The following is a 14,230-nucleotide window of genomic DNA, read 5'->3' as shown; positions in this document are numbered from 1 at the left end:
TAGGAGAAAGTTTTTCTTTACCCAGCATGTAGTTGGACTCTGGAACTCGTTGCTGGAGAATATAGTGACAGCAGCTGGCCTTACGGAGTTTAAGGGGGGTTTGGACAGATTCCTGAAGGAAAGGTCCATTGAACATTATTAAATATATATATATATATTATTTTGGGGGGGGGGGGGGGGGTTGCTGGGTTCTTGAAGCCTGGATTGGCCGCTGTTGGAGACAGGATGCTGGGCTTGATGGACCCTTGGTCTTTTCCCAGTATGGCGGTGCTTATGTGCTTATGTACCCTAGTCTGATACAGAATTACTCTCATGTCTTTATAACAATGCACCAATGTTTAGCCCTGTGTAGCACCTATACTATAAAGGAAAGTAAGCATCTGTAATTTAGGCTTGAGCACTTATGCCACCCATAGAGATGGCATACGTATGCACATAGCTTATAGTTCTTCTCAGACTCCACCATATGTATGCCTACCTGTAAAATGCAAGATATCCTGTACTACTACTTATCATTTCTATGGTGCTACTAGATGTACGCAGTGCTATACACATTATTCCTGAAATTCTATAAATGGCGCTTAAAATTGCACGCCCATTTTGTATGTGTAATATAATTGAAAAATGAGCCAATTAGCACCGATAATTGGGTTTTAATCAATTATCAGCACTAATTGTCATTAGTTGAAATTCGTGCGTAAAATTTATGCATGGCTCTAAAAAGGGGGTGTGGCCATGGGAGGGTCATGGGCTGATCAGGAGCGTTCCTACAAATTATGCGCACTGTTATAGCTTAAGGGGGATCTGCGCCTAATTTAGGCGTGAGGATTTACACCAAGGTTTACTTGGTGTAAATTCTTGTGTCTAAAGTTAGGTGCTGATCTCGGCGCTAAGCGTTGTTAAGATTCTGGGTGTCCGTCCCAATAGTGAGCCCTTGGGCCGTCGTTGGCTCTGAACCCAGGAGGCAGGAGAACTCCGAGGACAGCAGACAGAGTCACTTCCAAATCGAATAGAATACTGGATAACCGGCAGAAGGACCACAGAGAAGAAAGCTGGAAATCAGAAGACTGGAACTCAGGAGCAGCTGTGAACTGGAACTTGGGAACAGGGCTACAGACTGGAACTCAGGAATGGAGCTGCAGACTGGAACTCGGGAACAGAGCTGCAGACGGGAACAGAGCTGTGAACTGGAACTCAGGAACAGCGCTTCAGACTGGAACTCACAGCAGAAGAGCAAACTGTTGCAAAGACAGTGCATGAGTATCCCAAGGTTCCCTATAAGGGCCCTCACTGATGATGTCATGGTCTCTGGTGCCCGAGAATGAGGCTTGGACCACACTGAAGAAGGCAGCAGGGCACCAGAAGAGGCTAGACTACTAAACTACCAGAGTGAAGCTTGAATAGTCCCTGGAATGAGGCTAGAATGCTGAGGCATCAGAGTGAGGCTTGGAACACAGGGGAACTGGCAGCAGAGGCATCGGTGCAGGGCAGTGGCGTAGCTACGTGGGGCCACAGGGGCCTGGGCCCCTGTAGATTTGGCCCTGGACCCCCCCTTCCGATGACCCTCTCGACCTCCCCTTCCCGCTGCCAACCCGCCGTCGTCTACCTTTGCTGGCGGGAAACCCCAACCCTCGCCAGCCGAGGTCCTCTTCTTCCTTCATTCTGTTTCTGAGTCTGACGTCCTGCACATTGTACGTGCAAGATGTCAGACCCACAGAAACAGGCTTCGTTCTGTTTCTGTGAGTCTGACGTAGGTGGCCGGGGGGGGGGGGGGGGGGTCAGTGTTGGTGGTGGCGGCGGTGGCAGGGGTCGGCAGTGATGGGGGGTGTCGGCAATGGCGGGGAGCGGCTAAAATGTGCCCACTCACCTCGGGCTCTAGACCCCCCCTCCTGACGAAGTCTGGCTACGCCCCTGGTGCAGGGAGGAGGCAGTCTGGAGAAGCCACAGAGCCTGACCACTGGAAGGAAAGGTGAGTCTGGATGCGGGGGTACAGCCACAGCCATGACAAGCATGCTCTATAAACAGTGCTTAACTTCCTTTATTAGTACTATTTATAGAATTTGGTCATATATGCAGGTACTTTCTTTTTTAGTTCACAATCTAAGTTTCATACCTGAGGCAATGGAGGGTTAAGTTTCACAAGGTTGAACCTGGTTCCACTGGATCTCAGCCCAGTGCACATATTTACTGAATTAGATGAATTTTGACATTTATACAGGTATACAACGATACAGTGCATAAATGTTTCTGCCCACTTTATAGAATTACCCCCAAACCCCCGGATTCTGTATAGTGCGACTTAAGTTGCACATGCAAATCTAGTTGTATTCTGGATTTGCGTGTGCAACTGAATTAGTTAACAAGCCAATCAGCGCTGATAATTGCAAATTAACAAGCATTTATTGACACTAATTGGCATTAATTAGAATTTACACACACAATTGTATTCTGCAAATGTGATATACGTAAATTCTAAGTTGTATATTTGAAAAGGGGACGTGGAATGGACGGGGCACGGGTGTCTCTAAAATCTATACACGTTGTTATAGAATACACCCGGTCCGCGCCTAATTTAGGCGTCAACATTAACACCAAATTTTACTTATGTTAACTGCTTATGACTAAATTTAGTCACATGGATGGGCACTCGGCGCTTGGAAATTTAGATGTATTCTGTAAAGTACGCCTAAATTTAGGCGTACTTTATAGAATATGCCTAGGTGTATTTTTTTTCGATAACAATTTTTTTAGGTGTGATATATACAATCTAGTCCAAAATGCACAAGTATCCTAGTGCAATCTCAGAATAAGACACAAAACTAAAAAAGAATCCTAGTGGTCAATATTCAGAAGCTCTTATCAGGGTAGTGGCCACCACTAAACACACAAGTTGTCCAGTCCGTACTGAGAAACGACTTTATGCAGCACACAAACAACTCTCTGTTGATGCTGAAACTCTAGCATTTATTTAAAATGGTTTTCACTATTTCTGACTTTCTTCAATCTACACCATGAACTTGGCTTTAATTAAGAACAACAGTGGCCGCAGCAGCATCTCAAACCTGCTCAAGTAAACAGGGATGTTAGTGGGGCTCATCTTGAGAAAGGCAAGCAGCGCAGAGGGTGGAACGAGCTGGGTTACAGGGGAGATCCTAGGCTCTTGTATCCTGTTTTATTTCTTCTTCAAGCATCAGATTCCTACCCTCTTGGCGGGCTTGGGAGAGTTGTATTATTGTAGTTTTGTTAATTTCACTATTTTAAAACCAATAAAGACGTTGGAACCACAGAAAGACATGCAGCGACAGTCTACCCTGCAGTGCCTCCTGCTTTGCTAGAAGTCAGATTCGCTGTGAATAGGTGGGTGCCCGGACTGTGGAACAGCTGAAGAACTTCCAGGCTGCTTTCTCTACGTCATTGCTGGCTTGTTTCAGAAGAATGCATGAACCTTTCCTGGACCCCTTCAAAAATATCTTTCATGAGACCTACTGGAGATTGGAGGGCAGCTTGCAGGACACCACTTTTCTGCCTTTCCCATGTTTTCTGGAAGCAGTGAACTGAAGAGGCCATCACTGGATAAACAGAGCACTTATGACCTTTCTGTTCAAAAATATTTCCACATTGTGCTGGCTGGCCTCAATGGCACTACCATGTGGAATGTTCCCTGGCTCAGTCCCCTGTTCAGTCTTATTTGTATTTAGCTTCTCACCTTTTCAGTAGTAGCTCAAGGTGAATCATATTCAGGCACAGCGGGAGTGAAGTGAAGGAGTGGCCTAATGGTTAGTGCAGTGGCCCGAGAAGCCACCGGTTTCAATTCCTACTGCAGCTCTGTGTGACTCTGGGTGAAAACAAGTACCTGTATATAATATATAAACCACTTTTTTAAATTTTATAATAAGTTTATTAAATCATAACAATACACCACAGAAAATGCAACAGAACAAAACACACAATATGGTACAGAGTGCTGAGTTCTAACCCTAAAATGAGTCCTTATTGGATAGAAAAAAGGTCTAAAGACTTCCATTTGCGGATAGCTGATTTGTGTCCAGACAGGGAGAGTACTGCAGATTGCTCATATTTTTTATAAAGCAGAATCCAATTCCACCACACCACCACAGTCACATGGGAATTATCCTTCCAGTGCGAAATGACCAGTTTCAGCGCAACTGAAACCAAAAAGTCATACAATAACTTATCATTGTCCGTGTAGAGAAATGATATACAAACAGATTTCCATATCACATATTTAGGTAAAAGAGATTCTTGGAAACCAAAAATCTTTTCCAATTTTTCCCAAACATCTGACCAAAATGTTACAAGAGGTGGACATTCCAACAGTAGGTGTGTGAGAGTTTCAGTTTTGTTTTTACAGGACCAATACAAATCACAACTAGAGGACCCAGACAGTTTACTCTTTCTAGGTGTCCAGAGGGCCCTGTGATACATGAAGAAGAGGGATTGAGTTATTGCAGCCGACAATGATGCCGGTCGACCAAAGACGCGACCACTGGACATCCGACAATGTATCATTTAAATCCAATTCCCACACATGTTGCGTGGAACTGCGTGATGTAGCAGCACTGGACCTCAAGGCTTTGTAAAACCAGAAAACCAGAAAGAATGGTCTGCTGGGATACCCCATTTAGTGCCCACTTTTTGGAATTGATACCACTTTGATTGTAACCACAGAAAGGTGGTGTATCAAGTCCCATCCTGTTACCAAAGGTCCTACAATCTATAGGCTTGGTTACTAAAACTTAGTACATGCTAAATGCTGCATGTATATTTTATACCTGTGAGCCCCATGGTATTTAGCGTTCACCAATATTCAGGGTCGGCCCAAGACAGTCTGCCACCCTGGCTCCACTCGCCCCCTCCCCCAGCTCCATTCCACCCCCTAGTCTGACATCTCCCCCTTTCCTTCCTTCCCTGAACTTACCTTCTTTTCTGGATTTCCAAATATCGGGGCGGCAGCGGTTCCCATATGCTGCCCTGCCACCGGCCCTGGCCCCTTCTGTCTGCTGCGGCCTGCCCCAGGAAGTACGTCAGAGAGGCGGGCCCGTTAGAGAGAAGGGGTCGACGGCAGGGCAGTGTATGGGAACCACTGCCGCCCTGACATTTGGAAAGCAAAAGAAGGAGGAAATTTTGGGGAAGGAAGGGGGGGGGGGGTAACGCCAGAGTGCAATGGGCATAGGGGTGGATGCTGCTCCAAAAGAGTGCCGCCTGAGGCCCCCGCCTCAGGTGGCCTAATGATAGGGCCGCCACTGCTAATATCCATTAGCACACACTAAGCTTTAGTAAAAGGACCCCTAAGCTTGTACCTGAGACAGTGGAGGGTTAAGGAACCCTTTTAGAAACTGCACTAAGAAATGGGCTTAGCACGTCCTTACACGGGTCTTTCCTGCCAAAGGGCATTTTTCTACTTGCTGCATTTCTACCTAAAAACGAAGCCGAGCTGTGTTTGGTAGATTGATGGCGAGAATGATTTCCCAGCAAGCACTGTAGCTAGTTGCTAAGGAGACAGAGAGCAGCCGCTGGCGCGGACGTTTCAGTTAGTTTGGCCCTGTTCTCGATCAATATCTCTGTTTAATACTATTTGACTGTGAGTCATCTGTTTTACCAGTTTTTTTGCATCAAAGATCAACAGACCCCTGACGCAGGCCGTTACGGCCGAAACACGATTCGTGTCGGGGGTTGTTTTTATTGATTTGAATAAAGACCTTGTTTAGGAAACACTACTTGTGAGAGGACTTCTTTTGGATCCACTGTTCGTCTATTTAGCGTTAGCATAAGGCCATTTAAAAATTTTAACATGGGAGCACATACCGCCTCCTATTTTGGAGGCGCCAAGGGCTCCTGCGTTATGGACATGCTAACCACATAGCGTGGTGTAATGTCAGTAGCTGAGCAGTTCATCCACGCTGCCTCCCAGAAAAAAAAAATACAAAAAGATAAAACAAAAAAAAGAAAAAAACCGCACACTTAGTATGTGCAGATTGCAAAACTAATACAGAGCCCTCTTGCACATCCTGCCTTAGGCTATTGCAAATGTTACCACCTAACTCAGCTTAGTAAAAAGGCCCCAAGTGACTTCTCATTTTCCCCCCCTAAACCCTCCTCCCCTCTTCCCCCATTCTATATCTCTGTTAACGGCTCTCATATCCTCCCTGTCTCCTCGGCTCGTAACCTTGGTGTCATCTTCGACTCCTCTCTCTCCTTCTCTGCTCATATTCAACAAATCGCCAAAACCTGTCGCTTTTTTATCTTCAACATTAGCAAAATTTGCCCCTTCCTTTCTGAACACGCCACCAAAACCCTTATTCACACCCTTGTTACTTCTCGCTTGGACTATTGCAATTTACTTCTCACTGGTCTCCCGCTCAATCATCTTTCTCCTCTCCAATCTGTCCAGAATTCTGCAGCTCGACTTATTTTCCGCCAGAATTGTTATGCCCGCACTGGCCCACTCCTCAAGTCACTTCACTGGCTCCCTGTCCGCTTCCGTATACAGTTCAAACTCCTCTTGCTGACCTTTAAATGCATCCACTCTATGACCCCTCATTACCTCTCCTCTCTCATCTCTCCCTGCACTCCTTCTCGTGAACTCCGCTTTCTGAACAAATCTCTCTTGACGTCCCCCTTCTCCTCCACCGCTAACTCCAGACTTCGTTCCTTTTATCTTGCGGCACCTTATGCCTGGAACCGTCTTCCCGAACCCATACGTCTAGCTCCATCTCTACCTGTTTTTAAATCTATGCTGAAAGCTCACCTTTTCACTACTGCCTTTGGCTCCTAACCACTACTCATTTGCCCTCCTCCTCCCCTGTTCCTCTTTACCCTGTAATTCCCTTGCCCGTAATGTCTTGTCTGTCTGTTTTACTTAGATTGTAAGCTCTTTGAGCAGGGACTGTCTCTCTATGTCAGGTGTTCAGCGCTGCGTGCGTCTGGTAGCGCTATATAAATGCTATTAGTAGTAGTAGTGGTTTTCCGAAATCATAAGGCGTGTTAGCAGGATTTCAACACTGGCTTCCCTGCTTCAGCTGGAGCTTAGGAAGTTGTGGGCACTACACAGGGGAAGGGAGTCTTGGTCATTTGTTAGATGCAGTGCAGTGGCATACCAAGGGGGGGGGGGGGCGGTCCGCCCCGGGTGCACGCCGCTGGGGGGGTGCCGCGTGCCTGTCTGCTCCGCTCGTTCTGTGCTCCCTCTGCCCCGGAACAGGTTACTTCCTGTTCCGGGGCAGAGGGAGCATGGAACAAGCGAAGCCGACAGGCGCGTGGTACCCCCCCAGCAGGTAAAAATGCACCCGGGGGGGGGTGTCCTTTCGCCGGGGGGAGGTGTGTCCTTTTGCCAGGGGTGGGGAGGGGTCACGCACCCGGGGGTGGGGGGTGCATCGGCGATCCGCCCCGGGTGTCAGCCACCCTAGGAGCGCCACTGATGCAGTGGTTCCTAAACTGTAGGTCATGACCCCAAATGGGGGTTCCAGAACCTTCATTTGGGGTCACAACTACAATGTCAAAAAAAATTCCCAGGAATGTGGCTGCTTCAGCCTGTGCAGGCTCACAAGACACTATAACTTCCCTGCCCCAGCTCATTGGGAGGTGCGGTGTCAGGCATGGGGAGGCACAAACCTAAAAGAGGGAGTGCTTTTGTCACTTGCATGTTTCATGCATTAAAATGGGGGTCATGGGCAAAAAAGCTTTGGGAAGTACTGCTTAGAGGTGGTCCTAATGGCCAGATTAAGAGCCTGTCATTGCAGGAGACTGGAAGGAACCATATCCCAGTAATGTTGCTGCAATGACTAGTCTAATTATTAAGGGTCTATACGGGAAATATTTTATGTTTGTTTTTGGGCCATTTTCAGATTTTTTAGACCATTTCCAGTTTGTTATGGAAATGAATACATGTAAAATTCTATTAATGTGTGTGAATATTTTTGATGCACATAAATTAACTTTGCGTGGCATAATTCAAAGGTTTTATGCACATAAAGTTGATTTAATGCACAGCCTTTCTACGCATAAAATTTTCTTGACCAAACCAGATGCCAATTGCACATCTCTACTAGCTGTGTTGAGGGTAAAAAATGTGGGGAAATCCCTGAATAGTTACAAATGAATATGCATAGCGCCAAATCCCAGCCCTGGTTCTGATTCAGCTGGAAATACATAGGAACAGGAGAAAAACTGCTAAAAAAAAAGGCAAGAAAAGAAGGAAATATTTACAGCTTGGTTGAAATTATCCATTAGATTTGAAGGCTGTTTTTGAAATTAAAATTCCTTCATCTTTTATCATCCTCTGGAGCTCCAGAACAGCTGCACAACATGGGGACTTTATGCAAAGCCAAGTTCTGTAATTTTCTTCACAGTCCTGGGAAAACAAGCAGAGAGCAAATCGACTTTCTTGCTAATTTGCAGTTGTGTCCTGGGCTAGCCTGGCCTCTCAAGGTTCAGTCAAACAAAACTGCTAGCTGATATGCCTAATAAGGGCCAATTAAAAGTTCTTGGCCGGGGCCACAGAATGAAAGAGTTTTCCATGTAAAAAGTTTATTTAGTGGAGTGGAGGAGTGGCCTAACTGTTAGTACAGCAGGTAACAAACCTGGGGAACCAGGTTCAATTCCTGCTGCTGCCTAACAGTCAGATTTGGGTTGAGGGTTCAGTTCCTTCTGCAGCTCCATGTGACTATGGGCCTTTTACTAAGGTACGCTAACCATGTAGACATCCATAATATTCCTATGGGCATCTACACAGCGCATGCTAATTTTTAGCGTACCTTAGCCCACCGTTGCCCCAGGTACAATGTAATACTAGATTGTGAGACTGTTAGAGACAGTACCAATACCTGAAAAAGAAAACTGTAGACCGCTTAGTTCTAGGCAGTATGTAAATACTAACTCCTTCTGCTGGAAGCCATTATTCCTATATACTTTGGTTTTGGAGGCTTTCTGATTTCACATGAAGGTAGTGAGTAAGTGCTTGATAGCAGTTGAGGAAAATGTAGCATACATATTTTAACTGTGAGAAAAATGCATTTTAGAGGAAAGAAATATATGGTCTTTAGTCATACGTGTGCTTTTCAGGCAGCTCTCCCCAGGGGTCCAAGTACTTTGGCCCTTTGAATATCTTTCTCATTCCTCTGTCCAAGCCAAAGGTTGTTGCAAAATAACTCTCCTCTCGTGTGTCTGGGCAAAAAACTCTTTATTTGGGAGTCAATCCCCTTCTTATATACTCTATGAATATTCATGGATATTACATGTATTATCATTACTATTGGTTACATTTTGCTTACACAACCATGATCATGCATTGCTTACAAGAACAACTCTACATGAACAGCTCGTGAACCTGCTCAGGAATGTACAAACATCACCTGCTATTCTGCTACTTTCTCAGGAAAGAACAAAAACATCACATGCTAGATTCTCAGGAATATACAAAACATCATCTGCTGCCTGTATCCAAATACATTCTATCTACATCTCCACCTTTTTTTTTTTTTTTTTTTTTTTTTTTTTTTTAATGAAATCTCCGTGGTGTGCCAGCTGGAGATGGAGGTGGAGATGTTTGTAATAGCTTATAAACATATTGAGCAGAGTGACGTGTTGGAGCGAATGGACGAGGAAAACATAAAGAAAAAAGGTTAGGAATGCATTGTATACAACAGCAAAAAATAGTGAAAACAAAAATACCAATGACTAAATACTGGATAATAGGGCGGAGCCAGGTCCAAGGGATCCATTGCCACAATTGATCCCATACATCAGAGAGTAGGTTATTATGAATAGTAATATGAGTAGTTAAATTCCGTAGGAAAGCTAATTGTTTGTCAATGGCCTTTGAATTGTCAGATAAATTAAAACAGCACATGTCCTGAAACTCTTCGCAACCATGATGGTTAAGTAATAAAAGATAATCAATGGCTGCTCGATTTTGTAAAACTCCATGACGTAATTGCTGTTGCTCAGCATTAAGTAAACTAATAGCAGTGGAGGTTGCATTGATTGATTTAATTGCCCAACAGGCTAATTCACGAATATTTTTTGCATTTGCCGCTGCCAATGCAGGGACACCTATTAATGAAAATGCAAGTGCCAGATATTCAGTTTGACTCAGAAATTTAACATTATCATTGCAATTGGCAGCAAGGGTCATACGCTTGGATCGCATATGTGAGGAGTTAGAAAATAAAATATGTTTACTGGAAAGTACCATAGTGAGTCGACTTAGACAGCATGTAGTACCATCAGATATATTAGCTGGAATATAATTAAAGGTATACATTCCACATGACCAAAACCAGCCAGGGGGTAAATGAGTAAATTTATAAATATATGAAACATTTTCGTAGGAGCTACAATTTAACAAAGTTGGTCCAAAATTAACACAATTTGATCGGGTACAATTAACCATACGAGCACATGTCATATTGATACTAGCTATTTGATTGGTTCTCACATGCATTGCCAAAGTAGGCGGCAACAGGGTTTGTGTTCCCCAATTATGGTATTCATAAGAAGCATTTCGATAGGATGAATTAACAGGAAGCTGTGAATAAAACCAAGTATCATTTTGCATATCTTTAGGATCATGACATACTGGAATCAGGCAAGTTGCCAAAACTTCTCCAACTGCCTTTTGATGAGAAAGACAGAAATCAGTTTGGTTCAGTGAAATTGCAAACGCTTCCCAAATATTTTTTGTGGGAAGTAATTGTGACTGTCCACAAGGTATGTACAAACAACAACACAGTAGAAGCAATGTAATGGAATTAGCATTAAGCGCTGCAATAATAGCCACTACGAAGTTATCATCAGTCTTTTCAATATGAGCTTTTTCTAAAGTCTCTGTAGCTTGTTGACTCAAGGCTTTAATTTGTCCCCAAGTAACAGGAGCATTAGGTTGACGAGTCACTGACCGTTTGCGTGTTTGCATCTGCGGTCCTTGAAGGGTGAGTGTGAAATTGGGAATTGGGTTGTGAAGACCTTGATGCCACGACATGAGGTTTCACCCACTTTGCTGGAATCCACACCGGGCCAGAATCTGTTTGAACAGCAGCGTAACCACGACCCCAGGTAAGGAGAGGCACAGGGGAACTCCACTGATCAGAAGGTAGTTGTCGGTATATGACCAAAGGACGAGATAAAGGTGGGGCAGGAGTACGAAAATGTTGTTCAAATCTGGAAGAAAAAGTTTTTGTAGCAGGATTATTGATGAGATTGAGATGATTCAGTGTGTAAAGGATTTGTGCTAAGCATTCATCAATGCTTACTCTATGACGGAGAATACCGTCTTTTTTTGTAGTCAGATTACTTAAAGCAGTTTTCAGTGTGCGATTAGCACGTTCAACAATAGCTTGACCAGTGGAGTTATAGGGGATACCAAAAAGGTGCTCAATATGCCAGAGGGTCAGGAACTCCTGTAAGGAGGTGGAAGTATAAGCAGGGGCATTGTCTGTCTTGAGAGTTTTAGGAACACCCATGACCGCAAAAGCTTGGAGAAGATGAGAGCGGACATGAGATGTAGTTTCCCCTTTTTGTGCAGTGACCCACAAAAATCCAGAATGAGTATCAACAACCACATGAAGCTTAGACCATTGACCAAAAGGGGGAAAGTGAGTAACGTCCATTTGCCAGAGGCTATTAACTTCCAGACCACGAGGATTAACTCCAGGAAAAAAGGTAGTAGGAGCTGAAAAGGAACATTGTGGACAATTTTTGATAATAGCTCTAGCTTCTTCTAAAGAAATTTGAAACTGGCGAGCTAGGCTAGGTGCATTTTGATGATGAAGTTCATGACTGCAGTGTGCTGTGGAGAAAAAATGAAGATGGCGATCCGCTCGAGCATTCCCTTCAGACAGACCACCAGGAAAAGGTTGATGACTGCGGATATGACCTATAAAGAGAGAAGAAAGGCGATTCTCCAAGTAACCTTGGAGGGTTAACAGTAAAGCATAAAAAGAGGCATCCATTTTGAATGATACATAACTGTCGGGCATGCGACGGACAAGATTAGCACAATATTGACTGTCAACAATAAGATTCAGTGGTTGATCTGAAAATAAAGAAAGAGCCAGGATGATGGCAGCAAGCTCTGAACGTTGAGCAGAGGTTTGTGGAGAGGTAAATTTGACGTGCCATTTGTTCAGATTGTACCAAGTAACCACCCCACGAGTGGGACTACCATCTGTAAAGACGGTGAGAGCAGTAGGGAGTGGACGTAAAGAAATGGGATCATGAAGAGTGATTGGCAAAATGGATGTGCCCTGTATACGAGGGTCTTTAGGATAGTGGCAATCTATAATACCAACATAAGTGGCTAAAATAAATTGCAAGTCGTCGGAGAACTGAATCATTTTTTCCCACTGCCACAAAGAATGAGGAATGATGAGTTTAAGAATGTCGAAACCAGTCATGAATGTTGCTCGCTCTCGAGCTTTAGTAATCAGCAAGGCTAGTTGCTGGGGCCATTGTGTAATAGTAGAATGGAGAGTATTCTGTAAATAGACCCATTCTATCAATTTCGGAGGAGTTGTATCTTGATATAAGACACCAAACGGTTGTCGGTGGGTGGGGTCTTTGAGAACGCAAAAACAAAAAAGGGCAAATGCATCTCGTCTATCTGTCCATTTTGTTTGTAAGATTTGATCCAATTGTGACAGAATTGTTTGTTGCGATGCAGTGAGTGTAATTAATTCAGCAGGTGTTTTATGACCTTTTAATGCGAGAAACAGGGGTTGTAAAAATTCTGTAGGAAGTTTCAAGTAGGGACGTAACCAATTGAGATTTCCTAAAATCTCTTGTAATTGATGTAATGTCGTGGGAGACTGTAAATTGAGATGAGGAGCGACAGGTTGGGCTGCAGCTTTAGTCATACGGAAACCTAGATATAAATAGGGTTCCTTTTCTTGAACCTTCTCTGAGGCAATTGTTAATCCTGAGGAGGCCAAGATAGAAATTAAAGTAGATTTCCAAGAAGGGGGAAGAGTTATCCCTGCAATTAGTATATCATCCATATAATGATATACCAAAAGTTGAGGGAAATAGGCACGAAATGGTTGCAAGGCTTGATGAACATAGTATTGACAAATAGTGGGTGAATTTAACATTCCCTGGGGCAAAACTTTCCAACAATACCTAGTAGTAGGGTGTGCATTATTGTAAACAGGTACAGTAAAAGCAAAGTATTTATAATCTTTTTCCTGGAGAGGAATTGAAAAAAAACAATCCTTCAGATCTATAATAGCTAATTGATAATCATAAGGAATCAAATTAGGATTTGGAATACCACATTGTAACGGGCCCATTGGTTCTAAAATCGCATTAATAGCTCGTAGGTCATGTAAAAATCTCCATTTTCCGGATTTTTTCTTGATCACAAATACCGGAGTATTATATGGAGAATTGGTAGGCTCAATGTGATTTAATTGTAATTGTTCTTCCACCAATTGATGTAAAATCAACAGTTTTTCTCTGGTAATCGGCCACTGCTCTACCCAAACAGGTTTGTCAGTTTTCCATTCCAAAGGAAGAGAAAAAGACATATTTATGAACTGTTAATCAGGTAGGATCAATGATGCATCTAATTGTTCCAAAAGGTCACGACCCCATAAATTAAAGGGTACTTGTAAAATACAGGGCTTAATATGTCCTAGAACCTTGGTATCGTTAGGATATGTAATAGATAACCATTGAGAACTTTGGGAGGCTGACTGAGTTCCCCCTATTCCTGTCACATGTGAAGTATCTTCAATGGGCCATTCCACAGGCCATTGTTTATAAGCTATGACAGAAACATCCGCCCCGGTATCTAATATACCAACAAAGGGCTTTTGTTGCAATAAAAATTGAGCAGTGGGTCGTGCATTAGAAACCGGTTTTAAAACTGCACTTACCTGTCGCGTAGATCCAAAGCCCCCTGTACGAGAGACAGTAGAAGGAATAGGTGCTGTAAAATATGGTAAAATAATTAATTGTGCCCACGAGTCCCCGGGAGAAATTGTTAAAGGTGATGAGGACCATACTTGAATTTTAACAATGCCTGTGTAATCAGCATCAATAACTCCAGGGATAACATGAATACCTGCCTTCGATGCAGAGGAGCGAGGTAATACTAAACCTACAGTAGCCGCTGGAATGGGTCCTTTAAAGGTAGTATTATATACCAAAACTTCATGAGGTAAGATGGCAGTTTTACATTCCGCTGCAATAAGGTCAATTCCTGCACTACCTTGTG

The 14,230-nt window shown here is 43.7% G+C and overlaps 1 protein-coding gene across 1 annotated transcript in view; it reads left to right on the top strand.

The window, feature by feature from the left end:
• Positions 1 to 14,230, top strand: part of WTIP (WT1 interacting protein) — a 238,722-nt gene that overhangs the window by 81,054 nt on the left and 143,438 nt on the right. The window lies entirely within an intron of this gene.

This window comes from Microcaecilia unicolor, chromosome 5 (genome assembly GCF_901765095.1).
Source record: "Microcaecilia unicolor chromosome 5, aMicUni1.1, whole genome shotgun sequence".
NCBI classification, from domain to species: domain Eukaryota; kingdom Metazoa; phylum Chordata; class Amphibia; order Gymnophiona; family Siphonopidae; genus Microcaecilia; species Microcaecilia unicolor.
Note: the sequence above shows the minus strand (reverse complement) of the source record. Positions and strands in the feature narration are given on the sequence as shown.